Below are 14,613 nucleotides of genomic sequence, written 5' to 3'. Positions count from 1 at the left end.
ATTATTTTCTCTGGACTTCCCTCCCCCCTTCTATTATTTGGATATTAGATCTTTCGGACCGATCCTCTATTTTTCTTTTCATTCCTTTCTCAAATCTCTTTGACTTTTTGCTCAGCTTTCTGAGAGTTTTTCTTGATGGCATTCTCCAGCTTAATAGCTTGGCTTTTCAGTGTTGCGTTTATGTTTTTAATTCTCAAGAGCTTTTAAGTTTGTCCTCTGAATATTCTTTGTTGAGACACACATCCGTTTTTGTTTTATGATTGTAATCTCTTCTCTCATTTCTCCAAAGGTAATATTGATAATTTTGTTGCATTTTCTTCTGTCTGCATAACTGCTCTTTCTACCAAGTTATATTTTTTTTATGCTTTGGGTTTTTTTTGTTTGTTTGGCTCATTTGTTTGTTTGTCTTTGTATTTCATAACAGTGGTTTTCCTCTGATGTCTGGTCATACTTGAATGGTGGTGATTAAGAATGGGCATCTAAAATGCTGATCAGAGCTTCTGAGAGCAGGAGTGGAGTTTTGGACACTGAGCCTCGCTGTACGGTGATCTGGGTGAGCTCTTTGCTGCGGACCCCCCATGGCAGAATCTTGAGGTATTTCCTCTTGGGCTGGTCAGATTCGCAGGGAAGAATCTTCCAGTCTGCCGCCTGATGCTACTCATTCTGAAATTTTTAGATTATGTGGTATAAATTAGATTGGTTCTCAGCTTCTCCCACTGCTAGCTTGGGATTCAGTTTTCTTTTTTCTTTTTTTTTTTAATTTTTTTTCTTAAGATTTTATTTATTTATTTGACAGACAGAGACCACAAGTAGGCAAAGAGGCAGGCAGAGAGAAAGGAGGAAGCAGGCTCCCTGCTGAGCAGAGAGCCCGACGCGGGACTCGATCCCAGGACCCTGAGACCGTGACCTGAGCCGAAGGCAGAGGCTTTAACCCACTGAGCCACCCAGGCGCCCCAAGGGATTCAGTTTTCTTGATTCTGTCATCTGTCCTTATCCGACTCCAATGGGAGGTGAAAAAATTAAAGGACAAACAAACAAAGGGAGGACAATGGTGTGAGGTTAAATTCTGGATCCTCACATCTAATTTTTTAAAAAAAGATTTAATTTATTTATTTGACAGAGAAAGAGAGAGAGAGAGAAAGCATGCACAGACAGGGGGAGTGGAAGTGGGAGAGGGAGAAGCAGTCTCCTCACTAAGCAGGGAGCCCAATGCGGGCTTGATTCCAGGACCCTGGGATCATGACCTGACCCAAAGGCAGAAGCTTAACCAACCACGCCACTAAGGCGCCCCATCTCACATTCAATTTTTACTTCAGAGAGGAGTCAGACACGTATGAGAGGATGAAAAAAAAAAAAACAAATAATATCATCTATGTTCTAGATGATCACTAACTCTTTAATTACCTGGGGGTGATGAGGAGAATCTTGGATTCCCACAATAGCAGAACTATTCAAAATGGGAAGTCGCTTTGGAACTAATTCAAGCCTGACAAGCCAGTCACCCTGTATTTGCTCCAGAAAGCATTCTCTGAGCTGCGTTTGCCTGATGGCTAGCTAAGATCATTGAGCACACATCTCCCAGGGGAAGAGAGGGTTCCCAGAAGTCTGGATCTTGAGGGATTTCAGAGGTGATCAGTGCACTAAAGCAAGGTGTACGAAAGTTCCCTCATTAGGTTTTCCCCCTTGTGATAAAGCTCTGAACATTTGGGAAGGGCTTGGTCCTGGAGGAGCTGATGACAGCGTGATTACAAGAAAAAATGCGGGAGGAATACCTCATCTCCCATCACCCCACTAGGGGCAATTCAAAGCTAGAACCCCAATTTCCAAACCCATCTTTAAAACCCAAGCCATGCTGTAAATCAGTATGGAGTAGTGTTATTCCCAGTAGGCTCAGTTGGTAGAATCATAGTAAAAAATAGGAATCAGAGGCTTCTAAAATTATCTTTGATGTCATTCGATTGTTCTTCTGTAATTTCTCTCCCCTGGTAATATGTTCACTTGGCGCCACATCTTCTCTTTTTTGTTTCATTGTATTTTTTAATTAACTGTATTTACTTGTGTGAATGGCTATTAAATTCATGTTTTTTAAACTTCAAGACGTTTGCGTCTCTTTTTTTCCAGTGTGCCTGGCTCCTAGTGTCCTTGTCTAGAGGCAACCAGTATTCCAAGTTTTTCAAATGTATCTTTCAGAAATATACCTTATTTTTTCCTTCCTTTTTTGCCTCTTGCACAGGTGGCAGTGTTCTTTACGCAGCTTTCCGTCCCTCTTTTGCCACCAAATTACACTTTCTGTTGCTGCTGCTTTACATACTTCTACACAGTGTTCCACGGTGTGGGTAAACCACAGTGCGTCCGGCCAACCCACTACTGAGGAGTATTTCATCTCTACTTTTTCTTTTCAAGGTTGTATTTCCCAGTCTTTCCTTCACTCTTCTTTTAAGTTTCTATTTTTTAATTTTAAAAAATAGGTCATAAACATTTAGAATTTTAATTGCCAAATTATGCACTGAAAAGGTAATAGCAATTCATATTCTCACCAAATAGATGAAAGAGCCTGTTTTGCTTTATTCACAACAGCCAAAATATGGAAACAACCCAACTGCAGAGAGGCAGGCAGAGAGAGAGAGAGGGAAGCAGGCTCCCTGCTGAGCAGAGAGCCCGATGCGGGGCTCAATCCCAGGACCCTGAGATCATGACCTGAGCCAAAGACAGAGGCTTAACCCACTGAGCCACGCAGGCGCCCCTACAATTGAATGTTACTCAACCTTAAAAAAGAAGAAAATACTGCCATTTGCCACAATATGGCAATAAATAAACCTGGAAGACCTTACATTAAGTGAAGTAAGCCAGTCACAGAAGGACAAATACTACATAATTTTACTCACCTGAGGACCTTAAAACAGTCAAACTGGCAGAAGCAGAGAATAGGATGGTGGGTACCAGGAGCTAGGGGACGGGAACTGGGGAGTTGTTGTTCAGCTGGTAGGAATTTTACTTTAAATGATGAGTAATTTCTAGAAATCAGCTGTACAACATAGCACCTAGAGTTAATAATATTGTATTGTGCACTTAAAAATGTGTTAAGAGGGCAGATCTCATATTAAGTATCTTAAATAGATCTCATATTAAGTACACACACACACACACACACACACACACACACACACGGACACAAGCAAACTTTTAGAACTAATGGATACACGTTATTTCCTTGATTGTGCTGATGGTTTCATGGGCATCTGCATATGTCCGAACTCATCAAGTTGTTTACAGTAAATATGTGCAATTTTTGTATATCAGTCGTACTCCAATAAAGCTGTTAAAAAAAGAGAAAGTGCCCTTTTTTCACAGCTTTCACAGTACCTTTCAGAGTACAAGTTAGTCGCAATCTCTGAGATGTTTGTCCATCTAATAGGCTGGCTTTCCTCTTTCTCTTTCTTTCTTTCTTTCTTTCTTTCTTTCTTTCTTTCTTTCTTTCTTTCTTAAGCTCTTCACCCAGCATGGGGCTTGAACTCACAACCAAGAGTCACATGCTCTACCAACTGAGTCAGCCAGGTATCCCTATTTGTTTTTTTTTTTTTAATTATTTATTTATTTATTTTAGAGAGAGAGAAAGAGAGAGAGCCGGTGGGAGGGGCAGAGGGAGAGGGAGAGAGAGGAACTCAAGCAGACTCTGTGCTGATCATGGAGCCCGACTTGAACTCCATCCTAGGACCCTGAGATCACAGTCTGAGCGGAAACCAAGAATCAGATGTTTAACGAACTGTGCCCCCCAGGCACCCTCCTATTTGTTTATTCTTTTTTTAAAAAGATTTTATTTATTTATTTGACAGACAGAGATCACAAGTAGGCAGAGAGGCAGGCAGACAGAGAGGGGGAAGCACGCTCCCCACTGAGCAGAGAGCCCGATGTGGGGCTCAATCCCAGGACCCCGAGATTATGACCTGAGCCGAAGGCAGAGGCTTTAACCTACTGAGCCACCCAGGTGCCCCATGTTTGTTTATTCTTAAATAACATTTTCCACAATGCAATTAGGCAAAAAGTAAATGATTGCTAAATAAAATTTATAAAATATAGAATAACAAAATAAGAATTTAAAAGAAAATAACCATAATCCCACCTAGCTACAACCAGTTTATAATCTTGGGGGAAGATTGTTCTGCTAGTGCTACTGCTAGTGCTATAGTTTATGTTCATTTTCTTCTTCTTTTTTTAAAATAAATATAGTAACATATTACACACATTGCTTCTTAACTCACTTTTTTTTTTAAAAGATTTTTTATTTATTTATTTGACAGAGATCACAAGTAGGCAGAGAAGCAGGCAGAGAGAGAGGAGGAAGCAGGCTCCCTGCTGAGCAGAGAGTCCGATGTGGGGCTCGATTCCAGGACCCTGAGATCATGACCTGAGCCGAAGGCAGAGGCTTTAACCCACTGAGCCACCCAGGGGCCCCTTAACTCACTTTTTACAATTAATAACATATGATGAACATGTGTGATACTATCTATCTATCTATAATGATAGAATTATAGGGCTTCCCTAAGGCAAAGCATAGATCCAAGCAAGCTCTTTGTCCTGAGGTACCCAGCACCTTTGTCCTTTTTCTAGGGACCCAACAAAACCATTCACACAAAGTTGCTGGGAATGTGAAAAGAAAACACAACAAATATTGAAAAGCATGCAAATTTAAAATTTTTTTTTTCTTTTTCAAGCTCTGTTACAAAGCTGTTGTCATCAAGACAGTATGGTGCTGGCACAAAAACTGACACGCAGATCAATGGGAACAGAAAGAGAACCCAGGAAAGGACCCACAACTCTATGGCCAATGAATCTTTGACAAAACAGGAAAAAATGTCTAATGGAATAAAGACAGTCTCTTCAACAAAAACAAAACTGAACAGCAACACGCAGAAGAATGAAACTGGACCACTTCTTTACAACATCCTCAAAAATAGACTAAAAATGGATGAAAAACCTAAATGTGAGATAGGAATCCATTAAAATCCTAGAGGAGAACCTGGTCAGAAACCTCTTTGACCTAGGCCCCAGCAACTTCTTACTAGATATGTCACTGTAGGCAAGAGAAACAAAAGTAAAAATGAACTATTGGGACTTTAACAAGATTAAAAAAAAAAAACTTCTGCACAGTGAAGGAAACAGTCAACAAAACTAAAAGGCAGCCTATGGAATGGGAGAAGATATTTCCAAATGACATATCTGATGAAGGGTCAGTATCCAAAATCTCTAAAGAACTTATCAGGGGCGCCTGGGTGGCTCAGTGGGTTAAGCCTCTGCCTTCGGCTCAGGTCATGATCTCAGGGTCCTGGGATCAAGCCCCGCATCGGGCTCTCTGCTCAGTGGGGAGCCTGCTTCCCCCCACCCCCTGCTTGCCTCTCTGCCTACTTGTGATCCCTCTATCTCTGTCAAATAAATAAATAAAATCTTTAAAAGAAACCAACTTATCAAACTCAACATGCAAAAAACAAATAACCCAGTTAAGAAATGGGAAGAAGACACGAATAGATGTTTCCAAAGAAGACATCCAGATGGCTAAGAGACACATTAACAGATGCTCAACATCACTCATCATCAGGGAAATACAAATCAAAACCACGATGAGGTACCACCTCAAACCTGTCAAAATGGCTAAAATTAACAACACAAGAAACAACAGGTGTTGGCAAGGATGCAGAGAAAGGGGAACCCTCTTGCACTGTTGGTGGGAATGCAAACTGGTGCAGCCACTTTGGAGAACAGTTTGGGGGTTCCTCAAAAAGTCAAAAACAGAACTCCCCTACTATCCAGCAATTCCATTACTAAGTATTTACCCAAAGGATACAAAAATACAGATTCAAAGGGGTACATGCACCTCGATGTTTATAGCTGCGTTTATCAACAATAGCCAAACTATGGAGAGAACCAATGTGAGGCTTGATTCTGGGACTTCAGGATCATGACCTGAGCCAAAGGCAGCCACTTAACTGACTGAGTTATGTAGGTGCCCCTAAAATTTAAATTTAATTTTTTTTTCTTAAGGCAGCATTAGCTCTAGGTAGCTGACTAAGGAAGACCTTAATATCTCCACTTCACAGACCACAAAACCAAGGTTCCATGAAGTTAAGAACTTGCTAAAGGGGCGCCTGGGTGGCTCAATGGGTTAAGCCTCGGCCTTCGGCTCAGGTCATGATCCCAGGGTCCTGGGATCGAGCCCCGCATCGGGCTCTCTGCCTGCCTCTCTGCCTACTTGTGATCTCTGTCTGTCAAATAAATAAATAAAATCTTAAAAAAAAAAAAAAGAACTTGGTATAAGCTTACACACTAATGAATAGGAATTCTAACTCATCTTCTTACTTCAAAACCAAATGACCTTCCTCGCAGGAGTTTTGTATCTTAAAAAAGGACCATAGGAGGGAGTGATGTTTTATGAACAGTAATGAATTGGTGGTGTGGGCTTCTGGACTTTAGAAGAAGATATTTTGGGAAAGAACCATCTTTCCAAAGACCAGCCTCTGCCTGCTTCATCTGGAATGGGAGGCAAATGCATGAGGGTCTTTCTTGGGGGTGGAAGCCTTTTGGGGAGATTTTGCAAAGGGAGAGCTAAATGGATTTGGGAATTTGCTGGATGTTGGGGAAGAGGAAGAGGAATCTGAGAAAATGCCAAGGTTTGAGGTTGGATGAAAGGAAGAATTTGTGCTTGGAGCTGGTTTTGGAGAAAGGATGACAGTAACCATGGACTTTGACTACTGCCTTTGGAAAACATCTAGATAAAGTTGTCGAGTGGTTATTTGGAGATTCAGGGTTGCAGCTCAGAAAAGGAAACAAAGGTGTAGAGTTAGGAGTCACTGAAGCAGAGGCAACGGTAGGTAGAGGCCATGGCAGGAAATGGATGGAGACAGTGGAGAGAGGGAAGTGGGGTGGGTCAAGGATGAGGCCGTATATAGGGTCATCGAGAGAAAGAAGGAGAAAAGCAAGAACAAATGAAGACAGAGAAGAAGTATCAGTGAAGAGAATGATAGGAGGATGGTGTAATGTCACCGAAGTCTGATGAAGAGTCCCACGGAGGAAGTCAGGGCTTATCAACAGACAAAGGTTACAGGACAGTCAAGGAGGATGAGAACTGAGAAAGGGCTATTGGATGTGTTGAGAGCTGACAGTATATTACTGAATTGAGTGGCTTAGGGAAAGTAAACGCCAGTTTGAAGGATTGTGAATGGGATGAAGTATGGATAAAATAAACATATATCATTCCACCCCCTTATGCTCCTCTGGGAGCAGAAGGGGTCATTGGCTCAAACCAGGACAAAGTAATGGGATACTCCTTTCTGTCTCCCTGCACCGCCAAGTCCCAGCTTCTGATCTCTAGCGAGTACATATTACATTCCAATCTGCTGTTGGTGTTCATTTAAACTACCTCCTTTCTAAATAAAAATACCAGTAAGGGGTTATAAAACAAGGCTTTTTGCCATCTACCACCCTATGTCCTACGTAGCTTTTGTGCTTTAAAATATTCATATTACCATAGTCCTGGTAATAATGAGAGAGAAAGATCAGGGGGTAGGGAAAGAGAGAATGTGTGTGTGTGTTTAAATAAGGTGTAGCGTACATACTTGAAAGTGCACAACCTTAAGTGTGTGGCTTCATGAGCTGTGATGCAGTATGTGCCTGAGTAGCCACTATCTACATGCTGATATAGAACATTTTCAGCAGCCTAGAAGGTGCCCTCAATGCCCTTGGCTGTGATTTCGGAGAACTGGCCCAACTCCAGAGGTGAACCCATGGTGGGGAGAAGTCCTCACTTCCATGTCCAGCTGCTCCTGAAAAGCAGGATAGCATAATGTTGGAAGCGTGGACACTGGGCTACTACCGAGTTTGAATCTCAGCTCACTTACCAGCTCTGTGACCTTTGGCAACTTACTTAACATTCCTGAGCCGTAATTTCCTCATCTGTAAACTGAGATAATAAGGGTACCTACTAGATGGGGTGGTGGTGAACACTGAATGAGGCACTGAGATTAGTGTCTGGCACATAGTAAACACTCAGTAAACGTAAGCTCTTCTGAAGCCATTGGTGGGAACTCCGGGTGCACCGCCAGAGCCAGTGGAGCATATATTTGGGGGGTTGGTCACGTTGACCCTTCAAATCCCCACCCCCCGCCCTTAGTCATACCTATCTCGCTTACAAGGAGCCAGGGCTTTTCACTAGGTCTCCCAGTGTCTCCATAAGGTCTCTGTTCTATCCTGTCCCTGGATACTGCACACTGAGCCAAGGGAGTAGAGATGCCAAGCCCAGCTCTGGTGGTGACCTTATCAAGAATTTTCCATCAGACCCACTGGGTCATCGGAAAGGCTTGCTCACTGTGCCGGCAAGTCAGCTTCCAGGGAATTCATCAGCAGGCTGGAACGGGGGTGTATGTGACCCTCAGCTGCTCCCAGGGCTTTCCCCTTCCTTCTCCCCACCCTGGGTTCACCTCTGGAATTAGACCAGTTCTCCACAATCGCGGCCAGGGTGACAGCAAAGTGTGATGGATGAACGAGGAGCTGTGGAGTGGCAGGGTGCTTGGTCAGGAACCCAAGGCTGTGTTTATGAGAAGGAAGAGGCTGTTTCCTGGAGCAAGCATAATGCAGCTCTAAAAAAGGCAGGGGAAATACATCATGCGAGGGAGCGTAACCCTGGGAGGGCCGCTGGGAATCCGCGTACCAGAGAAGCCCTGGCAGGTCAAGGTGCCTCTGACAAGGCCTTTTTTATAGGCCATTTGCGTGAGGGTTTGCTGCTGTTCCCTGCAGAGCTGACAGCCACTCAAGGTCTTGGTGGGGAGGTGAGGAGCTAATCCCAGCTGTCATTTTCCAGACCTTCTCCATGGGCCCTGCTGATGCATTTAAAGAAGAAATAACAAACTCCATTGTTTTCGTGGTGTTTGTTGTTGTTGTTGTTGTTTTACTACAAAAATGACCATTTTAGCTGTTGGCTCTCACACTGCTACAAATAGATTAGGAGTATTGGCTCCTTTCCCTCCTTCCAAACCCAGGGCAAAAGAAAGTTTAACTGGGGGTGCCTGGATGGCTCAGTCAGTGAAGCGTCTGCCTTTGGCTCTGGTCATGATCCCAGAGTCCTGGGATCGAGCCCCACACTGGGCTCCCTGCTTGGCAGGGAGTCTGCTTTTCGCTCTCCCTCCTGCTTGTGCTCTCTCTCAATCAAATAAATCAGAAAGAAAGAAAGTTTAACTGCATACCTGCAATGGTCAAGAGAGGTATGAGAATGAGTTTCCCCCCAAGAAAGAGTGCTAATATTTCTGTTTATCTCTATGGATTTGTAACCCTCTGACTTCCCTGAAGATCCTGGAAAAGGAGCACTCCGTATCAGTCTCCTACAGCTACCATAACCAACTACACATTTAGTGGCTTGAAACAACAGAAATGTATTCTCTGATATTTCTGGAAACCAGAAGTCTGAACTGAGTCTTATGGGGCTCAGACCAAGATTCTGGTAGGGCTGGTGCCTTCTGGAAGCTCCAGGGGGATAATGCAGTCCTCATCCCTTCCCGCTGTGGAGCTTGAAGGCAATCCTTGGCGTGCAGCCTCGTCCTCAAGTTGGAAGGACAGCATCTTCTCTCCCTGCACCTACTTGCCTGTGCTTCTGTGGTCTAATCTCCTTCTGCCTCCTTTTTTCTCCCCCTCAATTTTTTTTTATTGTGGTAAAATACACACAGTGTAATTTGCCATCTCGACCATGTTTGAGTGTAGTAGATTTCAGTGGTATTAAATACATTGCTAATGCTGCGCCCCCATCACCAACCATCTCTCTCTTCATCTTATAAATCTGAAACTCTACTAACTCCCCATTTCCCCCTTCTCCCAGCCCTGGACACCCACCATTCTACTTTCTGTCTGTATGCATTTGATTACTCTAGGGATCTTAGATAAGTGCAACCATAAAGCATTTATCCTTCTGTGGCTGGCTCCTTTCACTTAGCATATTGTCCTCAAGGTTCATCCATGTTATAGGATGTGTCAAAATTTCCTTCCTTTCAAGGCTGAATATATTCTGTTGTGTATGTATATACCATGTTTTGCTTATCCATTCTTCTGTCAATGGACACTTGGGCTGCTTCCACATTTTAGTTATTGTGAATAATGTCGTGAGCATGGTGTGCAGATATCTCTTTGAGAATCTGCCTTCAATTCTTTTGAGTATATACCCAGAAGTGGAATTACTGGATCACATGGTAATTCTATTTTTATTTTTTGAGGAACAATCGTGCTGTTTCCCGCAGCTGCTATACCATTTTACATCCTCACCGATGGTGTACAAGAGATTCAATTTTTCCACATCCTTACCGACACTTGTTTCTTTCCATTGTTTTGATGGTGGTCATGCTAATGGGTATCTCTAGGAGTTTTGATTTGATTTCCCTAATGATCAATGCTATTGAGCAAGATCCTAATGGGCCATTTAAATATCTTCTTTGGAAAAATATCTATTCAAGTCATTTCCTCATTTTTGGATTGGGTTCTTAACAGGATCCTCAGGATTACATTGAGAACCCACCTGGATAATCCAGAATAATCTCCCCATTTCAAGGTCCTGCAGGGGTGCCTGGGTGGCTCAGTTGGTTAAGGGTCTGCCTTCAGCTCAGGTCATGATCCCAGGGTCCCGGGATCAAACCCCACGCTGAGCCCCCTGCTCACCAGGGAGTCTGCTTCTCCCTCTCCCTCTGCCTTCCTCCACCCCTGCTCATGCTCATTCTCTCTCTGTCTCTCAAATAAATAAATTTTTAAAAAAATCCCATGAAGTCTTGTTTGTCATATAAGGTAACATTCACAGGTTTCAGAGATTAGGACCAGGATGGCATAATTCAGCCTATCATAACTTGTAATAATCATAGGAATTTATTGAGCATTTACTGTGTGCTAAGTACTATGTTAGCTCTCCTAATGCAAGTAACCCATCTAATTCTCCAAATCTGTAAAGGAGGCACTGTTTCGGTTTGCAGACAATAAAAGCTAAAGTTCATTGAGTTCTTAGCATGTGCCAAGCTTTCTTGGACTTTGGATGTATTAATTCCTTGAACTCTCACAGCAATGTATGTGGTAGATACCGCTATGATCTCCATCTTAGAGACGGGGAAACTGAGGCATAGATAGGTTAAGTAATTTGCCCCAGATCTTCTAGTAAGAAGCAAACCTGGAATGTCAAACTAAGCCAATAGCTGCTAAACATTGTGGCAAGTCGGCTTTGTTCTTCCCGCTTCCTAGCACAGTTTCCCTGGCTCTTCTCTGTCTTTATTCCGCTGACAAGGTGAGAGTACTGCTCTGATCTGAGGGTCACCTGGAAGGTCAGCTGGCCAAAGATCAGTTTTTTTCATTGACTGCATTCAGTATTGCCCTTATACCCCCTTCGAAACTCAACATTCTTAGAGGAGGAACAGCGGGAGTCATTGATACCTCTTTTGTGATAGGTCTACTGGGTAGTCTTTATAGTAGAAAGAGAAGTGTGAACTTAGAATGCCTCAGAAGAGAACGCGGGGATGCCAGGGTCAAAAATCATGGTGTGGATGAAGAAAGGGGGAATAAAATGAACCAGCTTCTGCCCTGGGAGGAAAAGGGCATGCTGAGGAGGGGAGGAAGGAGAGGGAGCGAGAGGCATGACAGAGGAGAACTGGAGTGTTTTGAGCCCACTGGGGCCAGGTTTGTTGCAAGGCAACTGGAACGGCTGGAAGTGTGGAAATGAATAAACAAGCCCGGGAGCAGGCACTTTCCTGGGAGGCAAGATGGAGAGAAGCGGGGATGAAATCACATCCCATTGTTCGGCCCAATAAACCCCCAGTCTGTCACTACAACTTAGAACTTCCAGAAGTGTTCCTTCCACTCCTACTAGGTACAGGGTTTTTCAAAGAGCCGCCACGGAGAGGCTCCTGCCGTCATAAGTGTAGTCATGAGGTGACCCCTGCTTTGCAAAGTGGCAACCCAGAAGCCTGATTCTGGAAGCAAGATTTTTGACAGCACAACATCTAAAAAATGAATTTGAATTTTTTTTTTTTTTTAAAGTTTGAGTGTGCCCTGTCCGGGTCACCGCACTTACTTCTCTCCTTCTGCACTGGCGTAGTCCCAACCCCCTTCAGCCAGTACTCATGCAGCCCCTGAGGGCATTCAAGTTTGCAGCCTTTGGGATAAGGCCTTTTGCCATCTGGCAGAAGCTGCCAAACTGTGAAATACTAGCAGTTGTTCAGTGAAAATCTGTGAAGCCAAAGAAAACCATGCTTACAACCATCTTAACTTTGGAAGGTCTCACACCTGACCTTTCAGCTTCATTTTCCACTAAGTGTACCCCATTAGAAGAGCCACATGCCATGACATTTATTGCTACAAATTTGAGGGTCAGATCTTTCCCCATTTTGTCCCCTACTTTTGGCTCTCCTCGGAGGCTGGAGGCCATTTCTCTCTTGGAGTATATGGGGAGTGTTGGTCTCGACGAGCTTTTAATGGGTGGGCAAGATTAAACTTTAGTCTCCACATGTACATGGGTTTTGTGGTAAAGACACCATATGGACCAAGACTGGGGCCCAGTTGCTATTGGCAGGGGTTAGGGAACCAACACTGTATCAGATGATTCTGTTCAAAGTAGCAGGGTATCAGAGCTAGAAGAGACCGTAGATGATTCATTCATTCAACAAGTATTTATCAAGTGCTAGTATTTTGTTAGGTGTTGGGGTCACTGGAATAAAAGACAAAGTTCCTGCCTTCACAAAACTTCCATTTAATAATGTAGCTACTTAAAAGTTATATCTGTAGTCTGACGCCTTTATTACACAGTTGTCTGTTTCCTTGTGGAAAACAGGATTTAGAGTGGGCACACGAACTGCCTAAAGTCATGTGGTTCCTTTTTTTTTTGATTGTACTGATTTCATTGCTTTTACTAAGCCATTTTATGTTCTTCATATGTAAAGAAATAATGCAAAGAAATAATATAAAGAAAAATATGTCCTCATTATTATTCACAATAAAATAGGTCTGCCTCATTGTGCAGTCCTGGGCATATTATATAATAGAGAGAACTTCACGGCACGAGTAAACCAAAGTACCATTTTGACTCTGACCCACTGAATAGACATCTCATGCATATTTGGTGACTGGACTAACTCCCCAGGAGCTGAGACATACTGAACCATTTCTGTGGCATCCCCAGATCTCACTAAATTAAGAAGACTCTATACAAGAAAGATAACAATCAATCTGTCCATAAACTATATCTATCGAAAGCACTTTCTTTAGTGTGAGGTGGGGAAAGGGGCCCTTTCTTGAGTACATGTATACAAGTATTTTTGTGGTCTAAAGATTGCTGAACTGATATTGGGTCTGTTATAATGAAAATAAGGTGTACATCAAAATCACTGCCAGAGGGGCGCCTGGGTGGCTCAGTGGGTTAAAGCCTCTGCCTTCGGCTCAGGTCATGATCCCAGGGTCCTGGGATCGAGCCCCACATCGGGCTCTCTGCTCAGCAGGGAGCCTGCTTCCCTTCCCCTCTCTGCCTGCCTCTCTGCCTGCCTGTGGTCTCTGTCTGTCAAAGAAATAAATAAAATCTTAAAAAAAAAAATCACTGCCAGAATAAGAAACTTCCATGACTTGTCTCAGTTCTTCAAACGACAGAGCAAGCTCCCTTTCTAGGCTAATAGTGAGTCCTGTGTTGTTGGCATTGCCGCTGGCTGTGAAACTCACCACCAAAGGTAAATGACTGAATTGAACCACCTGGTGGGTGTTATGGTAACAGCTGATCCTTTTATTTTTTGAAAGTCCGAGTTTGCTTCCTTGGTCTGTTGCAAAGGCCAAAGTAGATAAGCAACCAGGTCTCCCATTGTGCTCTGTGGCGTTATCACTGGCCACTCCAACGGCCGTTATCTGACACAACCACAGCACAGCGCCCTTCAACGCCTGGTAGTTTTGTATGCAGAAATCACTTCAGGACATTTGCCATGATGAACGTTCTCCCGCAAGATCAGTCTCCACTCCTGGCTTTCTGGGCTGCCATGTTCTCATAGCTGTAACTCAGGGAATAGCTTCGAAGACCGTCTTCAGTCATGTGGCTTCTTAGCGACAAAACTAGGACTGGAAATAAGGTTTGACTCTGATTTCCAGACGTTCTCTACCTTACCTCCTTCTTTCCTCCACAGCCATCTAAGCGGGTTTTATCTGCCTCTATCTTCCACAAAGCTGCATCCCAAACCATCCTTCCCCTGAAGCTGGTTTTATTGAGGGCCCCGGAGCTTAAATATCAGTCAATTCTCCTATCTTAAAAGATCAGTAATTTGCCCCATATTTATAGAACAATTGCCCTCCTTAATTCAGAGGATGTTTCTTTTCCCTTTACTTTATATTCAAAGACTTTACCACCTACAGCAATCATTGTATTTCTGTGAATGGGTTAAACCCTTGTTTCAATGGGTCATTTTCACAGATGAGTAAATACTGTATGATTCCATTTACATGAAATTCTAGAAAATACTTGAAAAGAGAAGCATATCAATAGTTACCTAGTGTCAGGAATGGGGATTTACTGCAATGGGTAATAACAGAGCTTTCTGGGGGTGATGGCGATGTTCTAGCCTTTTATTTTTTAAA

At 43.2% G+C, this 14,613-nt stretch overlaps 1 pseudogene; it reads right to left on the bottom strand.

Annotated features, from left to right (window-relative positions):
* Window positions 1-3,296: 3,296 nt before the first annotated feature.
* On the bottom strand, window positions 3,297-13,969 carry LOC111145021 (annotated as a pseudogene).
* Window positions 13,970-14,613: the final 644 nt, after the last annotated feature.

This window comes from Enhydra lutris, unplaced genomic scaffold (assembly GCF_002288905.1).
Source record: "Enhydra lutris kenyoni isolate GAN:26980312 unplaced genomic scaffold, ASM228890v2 scaffoldscaffold12, whole genome shotgun sequence".
Lineage (NCBI taxonomy): Eukaryota > Metazoa > Chordata > Mammalia > Carnivora > Mustelidae > Enhydra > Enhydra lutris.
This window is presented reverse-complemented; position numbering and strand designations above follow the sequence as displayed.